The sequence below is a fragment of the Heterodontus francisci genome, chromosome 43 (assembly GCF_036365525.1).
Source record: "Heterodontus francisci isolate sHetFra1 chromosome 43, sHetFra1.hap1, whole genome shotgun sequence".
NCBI lineage: Eukaryota > Metazoa > Chordata > Chondrichthyes > Heterodontiformes > Heterodontidae > Heterodontus > Heterodontus francisci.
In genome coordinates this window covers 23,383,584-23,394,260 of record NC_090413.1, presented here as the reverse complement: position 1 = coordinate 23,394,260, position 10,677 = coordinate 23,383,584, and the positions used below count along the sequence as shown (strand labels likewise).

The window sequence follows — 10,677 nt, the reverse complement described above, 5'->3', positions numbered from 1 at the left end:
GCCACAACTGAGTAAGTTGTCAGACTGCTCGTCCAACATACAGTCTTGGTTGAGCTGCACTCTCCTTCAGATAAACATGAGGAAGACCAAAGCCATTGTCTTTGGCTCCCACCAGAAATTCCGCACCCAAACCAAGGATTCCATTCCTTCCTGGCCACTGTCTTCAGTCTGACCTTCTACCTGTACGTATATAGATATATTTTTACATTATTTCACATCATTAAGCCCCACTCACCTATGCTTGCTGACCAATATTGTCTTGATTTTAAAAAAATCTCATCCTTGTTTTCAAATCCCTCCATGGATTCACCCCTCCTCCCTATCTCTGTAACCTCTTTCAGACGTACAAACCACACCCTTGCTTTCCCCATCAATAGGGGTCCTCATATCCTGGTTGATATCCTGCTATATTGTCATCTTGATAACCCTTACTTCCTATCTTCGCTCTTCCTGAATTATAGCTTTAGTCCTGGAGTGTCATTGTGATCAAAAGATAAGATCTGCCAGTAATGAAGTCAAACCAATTTTGATTTACTCGTGGTTTAACCATATTTGTCATTTTAGCTGTCATGTCTGCATTCAGTATTAAAATAACAACTTGCATTTATATAGCACCTCTAACATGGTACAACATCTCCAGGCACTTCACAGGAGAGTTATCAAACAAAATCTGACACTGAGCCACATTAGGAGATATTAGGACAGGTGACCAAAAGCTTGGTCAAAGAAGGAGGTCAGTTTTAAGGAGTGTCTTAAAGGGGAAGAGAGGGGTAGAGAGGTTTATGAAGGGAATTTTAGAAGTTAGGGCCTCAGCAGCTGAAAGCATGGTCGCCATTGATGGAGTGCAAAAGATCTGGGATGCATAAGCAGCCAGAATTAGAGCACTGCAGTGCAGTCCATGAGGAGGAGAATGTGCAAAGGGATGTACTTAGTTAGGGGCTATCAATGAGAGAGCAGGGATATTTTACACACCTTCTCAGTCACTGGACTTCTGGCTCAATTTGTCCTGCATTCCCAGATTCTCTGAGCACTGGATCGAAAAAGCAGCACTAATTCTTTTCCTAGCAGAACTTCTTCAAGGTAGGCATTCCTGGAAGAGAAGTGACAGTGAATTAAGCCCTAAAATAAGAGCAAAATACTGCAGATGCTGGAATTTTGTAATGAAAACAGAAAGTACCAGAAATATTAAGCAGATCTGGTAGCATCTGTGGAGCGAGAAAAAGAGTTAATGTTGAAAAGTCACAGACCTGAAACGTTAACTCTATTTCTCTCTCCACAGATGCTGCCAGACCTGCTGAGTATTTCTGTCCCTTTCTGTTCTCATTTCCCTAATTCTTTTCCAGTGCCTAGACTGCACAATTACAGTAGTAGCACTTTAAGTGATTCTATAAAAGCTAAGAATTTGGGATTGGGAGAAATCTTTCCAGGCCACAAAATAAATCAATACTTGTGGTGCACAGAGGCAGCCACAGAAGAGCCCATCTGCATAGGCAAGACAATGGGAGGGAGAAGCAAAAATGATGGTGGGTTGATGGATAGTAGGAAGAACAGGGAGATGGGATGCAATGTAGAGGTCAAGGTTCTACCAGTGAAGGGGCAGGGGCAATATGAAGGTTGTACCATGGCACTATTTTGAAGAAGAGGAGGGGGGTTCTCCCCGTGTCCTGGCCAATATTTATCCCTCAACCAACATCATTAAAAACAAGATTATCTTGTCATTATCTTTTGCTGTTTTTGGGAGCTTGCAGTGTGCAAATTGGTTGCTGTGTTTCCTACAACAGTGATTACACTTCAAAAGTGCTTCATTGGCTGTAAAGCGCTTTGGGACATCCTGAGATCGTAAAAGGCGCTATATAAATGCAAGTCTTTTTTTATTGTTAATCATCCCCACCTTAATGAGCACAAATTTAAAAAAAAATTAATAATCTTTTCCAGCAATGTTTAGCCCACCTCTTTCTGTTGGCAAGCACAGTCGCTATGGTAACGCTAACTTTTATAATGTTTTTTTAAACCTCAGTTTTAAGTGCCACTAAAATTAAAAATTAGTAAAGACAGATGAGTTTGTCGACATGATCGTATTGCTGATCATACACTCTCTGTAAGCATCTTGTGGGGGCGGTTACCACGACAACAAAGTCCCTTTAAAGGACGTCATTGTGCCAGGCACAGAGTGATGTGGTGCCCTGTCATTTCAGATCAAACAGTGAATAACTTAACTTGAAAAGTATTACCTCAGTATTTGCAGGTTTGATGTCAGGGCAGTGTTTCATGGACATGTACAGATTTACATGGGTGATGCCATTCAGGAATTCACTGCCTAAGTTCTGCCCAGCCTCCCAGCTTCTACTCTCAGTAGACTTGAGGTTGGACAAATCTCTGCTGCCCATGTCCTAATTCCCATTCACCTATCACCCCTGTGCTCCCTGACCTACACTGGCTCCCAGTTAAGCAATTCATCGGTATCTGTGCTCCTCTTATTCTGGCCTCTTGAGGATCTCTGATTTTAATCACTCCACCATTGCCGACCATGTCTTCATCTGTATAGGCCCTAAGCTCTGGAATTCCCTCTTTAAACCTCTCTGCCTCTCTTTTCTCTGAGACACTCCTTAAAACCAACCTCTTTGACCAAACTTTTGATCATCTGCCCTAATATCTCCTCTACGTGGCTCAGTGTCATATTTTGTTTTGTAACACTCCTGTGAAGCAGCTTGTGATGTTTAATTACGTTAAAAGCACTATATAAATACAAGTTGTTGTTGTTAAGTCAGACTCTGAAACCTTCACTCATGGACGGGCTAGTTAAATACCACTGTAAATTGGAACCCATCAGTCATTTTAGTTAAGGATAGAACAGGTTAAAAAAAAATTTGGCCTGGGTTAATATCTTGTAGAGCTGCGGGATGAGGTCGATAGGACTGACTTTGGTCAAATTGCTGCACACAATTCTATTCATAAGCCTTCGAAATATTCTCTTCCATGAGGGGTCATCAGGTAAACACACCACTCATTCTGGGGCTCAGTTATACAAACCTGGGAAATACAAGGTTTAATCCATGGTCTGTACTGAATGAACTAAGCTCAGTTGAGCTACGTTACAAATGGTGGAGTTAGATGAGGAAGGGTACAAGGAGGCACCAGCACAGACCTGTTGGATCGAGTGGCCTGTTTCAGTGCTGCAAATACTATGCAAATAGTCTCATTGCACTTGGCCTTGGGAAGGGAGCAATCAGCCAGAATCTCTATTCCTGATTTCTATTCAGTGCCTCAGGCAGGTATGTATATATGTGTGTGTGTGAATATCAGGTTGAGGACAGGGTCACTCTCAGCCTGCGATGTACCCTCACATGAGGAAAGAACTTCTATTTATATAGCGCCTTCCACATGCTCAGGACATCCTAAAACGCTTCACGACCAACGGGGTACTTTTTGAAGCGTAGTCACTGTTGCCCACGACAACACATCGTTGATCACAAGTCGTGGGAGTCAGTTGCCAGCGATCGCCAGAGCTGGCAGGCAGCCATAAAGGCGGGGCTAAAGTGTGGCGAGTCGAAGAGACTTAGCAGTTGGCAGGAAAAAAGACAGAAGCGCAAGGGGAGAGCCAACTGTGTAACAGCCCCGACAAACAATTTTATCTGCAGCACCTGTGGAAGAGTCTGTCACTCTAGTATTGGCCTTTATAGACACTCCAGGCGCTGCTCCACAAACCACCTCCAGGTGCTTACCCATTGTCTCCCGAGACAAGGAGGCCAAAGAAGAAGAAGAAGTCACTGTTGCGATGTAGGAAACACAGCAGCCGATTTTCACACAGCAAGATCCCACAAATAGATACCTGACCAGACAATCTGTTTTTAGTCATGTTAGTTGAGGGATATCTATTGGCCAGGACACCAGGGAAAACTCTCCTGCACTTTGTTGAGTGGTGGCCAGGGATTCTTTTCCATCCAGCTGAGAGGCCAGACGGGGCTTCGGCTTAACATCTCATCCAAGAGACAGCAGCTCTGACAGTGCAGCACCTCCTCAGTACAGAAGGCCCACTTGGGTAACAACCAAGTGCTCGTACAGCCCATGGAACTTTACGATAGCATGAGTCAGAAGAAGGGGAAAAATCGGTCAAAACAAGAAGTGAAAATACACCTTGAAAGACACTTTACTGGATGATGAGAGCTCTTTAACTTGACAGCAGTAATACAGCAAGTTCAAAGAAAGCCAAATTTAATGTATTTTAAAATAATTTCAAGCTTGTTATTTTTTCATTTTAAAAGACAATGTAGATTTCAATCATTGTTAGTCATGAACTGCCTGATGTGACTTTATAAAGAACTATTATTTTGATCACTTTCTCACTAGTCACCCAGGTGACATTTAACTCTTCAGTGACAACACATTTCCATGGCACGAGATATATAATTCTGCTTAGCAGGAAATTGTGCGCCCAACGCATGCACAGCTCCAGTCAAACTGTGCTATTTTCACAATGCTCTCTCTCAGGCCCAACCTCACTTGCACCCAGCAGGCATGTTCCATAGAACATTGGCATGTCAGATTTTGGGTTCTTTGACATGTACTTGTAATGTCTCACAGTGATTGAGGAAGTGGCCTTGGTTTGTGAACAGCATTAACAAGTGCAGCTACAGGGTAGAGTCAGCACTGTTTACCAAGAAAGTTCACATGCATTGTGTTTTTATGTTTTACTTTTGATTAGAAGTGTTTGAGTTATCCCCTGTCTTTGCTGATCTCAATCAGGGCAGTATCAGCATTATAATTGCATGCAGCTTCCCCTAGGAAAAGAAGAATCGGGCCAAAAGTGGGAGGTTAAACATAGGAGCAGGAGTAGGCCATTCAGCCCATCAAGCCTGCTCCGCCATTCAATACAATCATGGCTGATCATCCACTTCAATGCCTTTTTCCCCCACACTATCCTCATATCTCCCACAACTGGAAACGACTTCTCTAAATCTACCCCATTAAGCCATTTCATCATCTTAAAGCCCTCTATCAAGTCACCCCTCAATTTTCTCTTTTCCAGAGAAACGAGACCCCAGCCTGTTCAGTCTTTCCCGATAGGTTTAACCTCCCACTTTTGGGCAAACTGAGTTCTGGTATAGGTGGACATAAAAGATTATATAGCAAACTTTGGAGAGGAGTAGGATGTTTTTCTAATGATGTGGCCAATATTCCTTCCGTGACCAATATCACAGGGGAATGGGTTAACTTGCCCACCATCTCATTGTTTGTGTATGGGATATGACAGTGCTTACCAACATCATAAAGTCACTGCACTAGCGTGAAGTATTCCTTTCCCAATTGGGTAATGGCGCTGTCGCGCTGGGTGTTAGATTAGATTAGACTTGATTATTTTGGGGTCATCCTGACCCATTACACATTCTGCTGGCTCTACTCAAGTAAATTCTTCAGGTGTGCGTACGTCTGGGAGCTGCCCTGCAATTAAAAATCTTCACAGCCATTTTCTATCTCTTTGTTTGTCGTAATGGATTCGTTGTAACTGCTTTAATCCAGCTAAAAGTAAACACTCTTCTACCCAGGATTACGCCTTCTATTAGTTTCACAGCTCAAGTCGTTTAAAGTCGAGCCATTGCGTGGGCTTTATTACTTTATTCAGCTTTCACATTACAGAAAGTTAAATATTAATACATTTCTAACATTTTACAGTTTTTCCATTAAAAATGCTGGTATAGCACTCTACCACACTGCTCACAAAAGTCCCTGGTCTATGTTGAGTGAGCTGATCTCAATCACGGTACTGAAAAAAAGAGATTTGCATTTATACAGTGCCTTTCTTGATCTCAACTCATCATAAAGTTCTTTTCTGAAGTGTAGTCACTGTTGTAATGTAGGAAACATAGCAGCCAATTTGCACACAGGAAGCTCCCACAGACAGCAATGTAATAATGACCAGATCATCTTTTAGTGATGTTGGTTGAGGAATAAATATTGGCCAGGACACCAGGAGAGAACTCACCTGCTTTTCTTCAAAATAGTGCCATGAGATCTTTTACATCCACCTGAGAGGGCAGACAGGGCCTCAGTTCAATGCCCAATCCAAAAGACAACACCTCCAACAGCGTAGCACTCCCTCAGCACTAGGCTGGGCCTGTCAGCCTTGAATTTATACTTCAGTGTCTGGGGTGAGGCTCGAACCCACCAACTTGTGACTCAGAGGTGAAAGTGCTACACACTGAGCTATGGCTAACACCAGCTGGTACTCGCTACAACTGAGCTCGGTGCTGCAGGCCTAGGGGAGGTGAAACAACCAAAGAAATACAGGTTTTCCACTTGCAATCTCTACCAGCAGCTACCCATGCGGGGAAATGTGGATGTATGAACAGGACCAGGCTTAACTGTGATGCTCTCGGCAGTCAAATAGTCACAAGGCTCCCGCATGAAGAATGGCCACTTGGGCATGCTAGGGGAAACATAGCCCAGCAACAGTCTAAGTCGATCCAAGATATTGGGGATGTAAAGGGTAAAGAAAAAAAATGCTAAGATTTCATAGAGATCTTACAGAACTGAAGGTGGCCATTCAGACTATCTTGCCTCGACTGGACCAAATAAAATGCAGAAAACAAATTAGTTAGTGAAGAGGAACTTTCATTGAAGCTGCTTGTATCTGGTAATAAAAGAAGCATATATAGTATGCATATTGCAAAAGAGAAACGGCAGGATGTTTGTCACCCTGAAGCTTGAGGGGAGGTTGCGAGTAATCTATGATTTCTCTATCAGTTGGTCCTTTGCTGTTGGTAGTTAATGAATGAAACTTGAAACTGAACCCACAAACAATGGCGAAGTAACGGTCTCAGAAAGCTCTTAATGACAGTTGGCACGTTTATTCACACATTCTTTCCTCAGAAAACATCTTCACCGCTTTTACTGAAAGACTCTTTGCACTGCTATTAAAAGTGGGGTGTCTTGTTTTTTTTCTCTAAATGTGGCACGATTCTTATACACTTGACACAAATTCTATCTTTGAAGTGGTTTTAACATCAAGATGAAAACAAAAGGCCCACCGACTCAGCAAGCAGCTTTCCCTTCCTCTGTACAGGGTGATTTGAGGCCTTCCTCTTGCCCTGAAAATGGTGGGAAAGAACTGATAGCGTTGCTGGGGCACCCACCATCCTTCCCACGGGTGGACACTCCTTCTGACGAGTGGTAGGCCCTTTAATTATGAAAATGGAGAAGCTGTAATGTATGTAGGGCTTTGTTGCCACCGAGCAGATGGTAGCAGGTGGAGCCTTCCATCAGCTGGCGGCCCAGCCAAAGAGGAGCCCGCGCGCAGTGAGGTTCGCGTGACTCCACAAAGCTCGGCTGGATCCCTGTCGCTCCAATTGCCACCTCCCTGCCACCACCACCACCACCCCCCCCCCAGGTTTCCCAAGATTGGACGCCACCCTGGAAATCTTGTATCTGTAGCCTGGCAAGGTTGCCTGATATTGCAGCACCCAGGGTGCTTGTTTTCCACTCACCTGTTGAATGCTAATGAGTCCCTGTCCTCAAAATGGACCAGGCCTCCCAGTTGGTACTGTTGGGCAGCCAACTGGCACACTAGTTAAAACCTACCCTGAGAGATTAAACAGAGGCCCGGCCCATGGCCTCTCAAGTGGATGTAAAAGATCCCCATGGCGTTATTCTGAAGACAAGGGGAGTTCTCCCCAGTGGCTTTGCCAATATTTATCCCTCTTCCCTTGAAAAACAATCGATGACTTTTATTAGGCAAGGGACATGGAACAAAGGCGGGTAAATGGAGTTAAGGTACAGAACAGCAATGACACATTTAAAAAGTGGAGAAGGCTCAAGAGGGTGAATGGCTTAATCCTGTTCCTATGTTGACTCTTGCTGGGGTGTAGTACCATGTAGTCCTACTGTACCTCACCCATGGGAGTCTAGATGATCGGGGTTGGCAGCTTATTGGACTGGCGGAGTGACACAGCTGAATCTGATCCTGTTCTTGTTCAGCGTCCGCACACGTGCATTTTCCAGCAACAGTCATCGGACAGGGATCAAGAGGATCAATCTTGCCTATTTGTCCCTTTCCTTATACTAGCAACGTCGTGGCCAATTGTATTGCCCCCCTACTTCCCAGATTGAGATCAGCGATCTCTGCACAGACCAGGAAACAAACCTGCTCCGAAATGGTTACTTGGTAAAAACTCTTAGCAAAGTCCCACATGTCTAGAAATGAGATGAGGACAGGATCAGGATAGGCTCTATCTCTCCCCAATCAAATGGCCCACTGATACTCATTGTATGATATCGCACATGAATAAGTACCACTAGGGTCAGATATCAAAGAGTGGCTAGTATGAATCAGAGGCTGAATCGGGGGAAGACGTTGGCATCGTGGTAATGTCACTGGACTGCAGACTAATGACACTGCAGAGGCCCAGGCTAATGCCTTGGGAACGTGGGTTCAAATTCTGCCACAGCTGCTGGTGGAATTTAACACATTCAATTAATCAATAAAATCTGGAACTGAAAGCTAGTCTTAGTTTCGTGGCAGCAATACTATCATCGATTGTTGTAAAATCCCATCTGGTTTACTAATGCCCTTTAGGGAAGGAAATCTGCCATCCTTACCTGGTCTGGCGTACATGTGACTCCAGACCCACAGCAATGTGGTTGACTCTTGACTGCCCTCTGAAATGGCCTAGCAAGCCATGCAGTTGTCAACGGCAAATAGGGATGGGCAACTAATGGTGGCCTAGCCAGTGATGCCCACATCCCATGAAAGAATTTTTAAAAAACATAGAAACTGGAATATGCCATTCAGTCCCTCTATCATGATACATTATTCAATGAGATCACAGCTTATCTGTATGCTAATTCTGGCCTTGGCTCCATATTTCCTCATGCCTTTGGCCAGCAAAATCTATCAATTTCAGATTTTAAATTATTAGTTGATCTGCACCGACTGTTTTCGTGGAAGACAGTTTCACATTTCTACTACCTTTTAAATGATTCCTAACTTCTTTCCTGAACTGCCTCGCTCTGATTTTAAGATAATGTCCCTTTGTCCTATACTTGCCCGCCAGTGGAAAAAGTTTCTCTCTATCGACCCTAACAATTCCTTTCAAGATCCTATAAACTTCAATCAAATCATCCCTTAATAATCTACATGCCAGGGAATACAAGCCTAGCTAAAGCCTAATCCCTGGAGCCCTGGTAACATTCTGGTGAATCAGCACTGCACTCCTTCCAAGCCCAAGGAGAAAACAGGGGCAGGAAGTAGGGAGTCTTCACTGGACCAAATGGCTCAGCTCCACACCGGATCTGGGTTTTACCCTCAATCGATCCAGAGTGATTTTAGTGTAAACATCAATGCAGAGTGAGAGTCATTTGAAAGGTGTTCAGGAACTGAAGTTCACAGGAACGAGTAATGACTCACAGATCAGTAAAGCAGCTCAGCGGCTGGGGGTTTTAACCCACTGAGTTCAGGACAGCTAGAGCAGCCTTCAAAGCATGCACCACTCTCACACAACAGCTGCAGATCTGATTCTCTGTTTGACTATGACGATGAGTATTAGAGGGCACAGAAAAGCTGAGACACAAAGGGCATCACTTAAAAGGCTCGACCAGCTGCTAATGTGTATAAATGGAGGTGTGAATTACATAGGCAGCAAAACCACGCTACCAGTCCCCTTGGGCCCTGTAATTTCCAATTCTCCCAGCCCACAATGTTCTGCCCTTTACCTCCTCCTCTGATTCATGTTGGAGCTCAGTCCCTTGGGCATATGCTCGCTCTATAATATCCACCCTAGTGGTCATTGTTCATATCACACAATGACTGTCAGCAGGCCATTTGATTGGGGAGAGCAAGAGCCCATCCTGATCCTGTCCAATCCGGATTTCCACACTTTATTAGGCGCCTTTACCAAGTAGCCAAGTTTCAGTACTTGTATTCATTACTCCACAGTAGAGAAAGTGAAGGCGCATGGGGTCCAAGGTGTACTAGCTAGATGGATAAAGAACTGGCTGGGCAACAGGAGACAGAGAGTAGCAGTGGAAGGGAGTTTCTCAAAATGGAGACGTGTGACCAATGGTGTTCCACAGGGATCCGTGCTGGGACCACTGTTGTTTGTGATATACATAAATAATTTGGAGGAAAGTATAGGTGGTCTGATTAGCAAGTTTGCAGACGACACTAAGATTGGTGGAGTAGCAGATAGTGAAGGGGACTGTCAGAGAATACAGCAGAATATAGATAGACTGGAGAGTTGGGCAGAGAAATGGCAGATGGAGTTCAATCAGGGCAAATGCGAGGTGATGCATTTTGGAAGATCCAATTCAAGAGTGAACTATACAGTAAATGGAAAAGTCCTGGGGAAAATTGATGTACAGAGAGATTTGGGTGTTCAGGTCCATTGTTCCCTGAAGGTGGCAACGCAGGTCAATAGAGTGGTCAAGAAGGCATACGGCATGCTTTCCTTCATCGGACGGGGTATTGAGTACAAGAGTTGGCAGGTCATGTTACAGTTGTATAGGACTTTGGTTCGGCCACATTTGGAATACTGCGTGCAGTTCTGGTCGCCACATTACCAAAAGGATGTGGATGCTTTGGAGAGGGTGCAGAGGAGGTTCACCAGGATGTTTCCTGGTATGGAGGGCGCTAGCTATGAAGAGAGGTTGAGTAGATTAGGATTATTTTCATTAGAAAGACGGAGG

General features: G+C 44.2%; 1 long non-coding RNA gene across 1 annotated transcript in view; it reads right to left on the bottom strand.

Annotated features, from left to right (window-relative positions):
- Positions 1-980: 980 nt before the first annotated feature.
- LOC137355719 (uncharacterized) overlaps positions 981-10,677 on the bottom strand; it is a 59,018-nt gene continuing 49,321 nt past the window's right edge. The window contains exon 3 of the long non-coding RNA XR_010970962.1: positions 981-1,090. This is a non-coding gene — a long non-coding RNA (uncharacterized lncRNA). The remainder of the gene's footprint in view (positions 1,091-10,677) is intronic.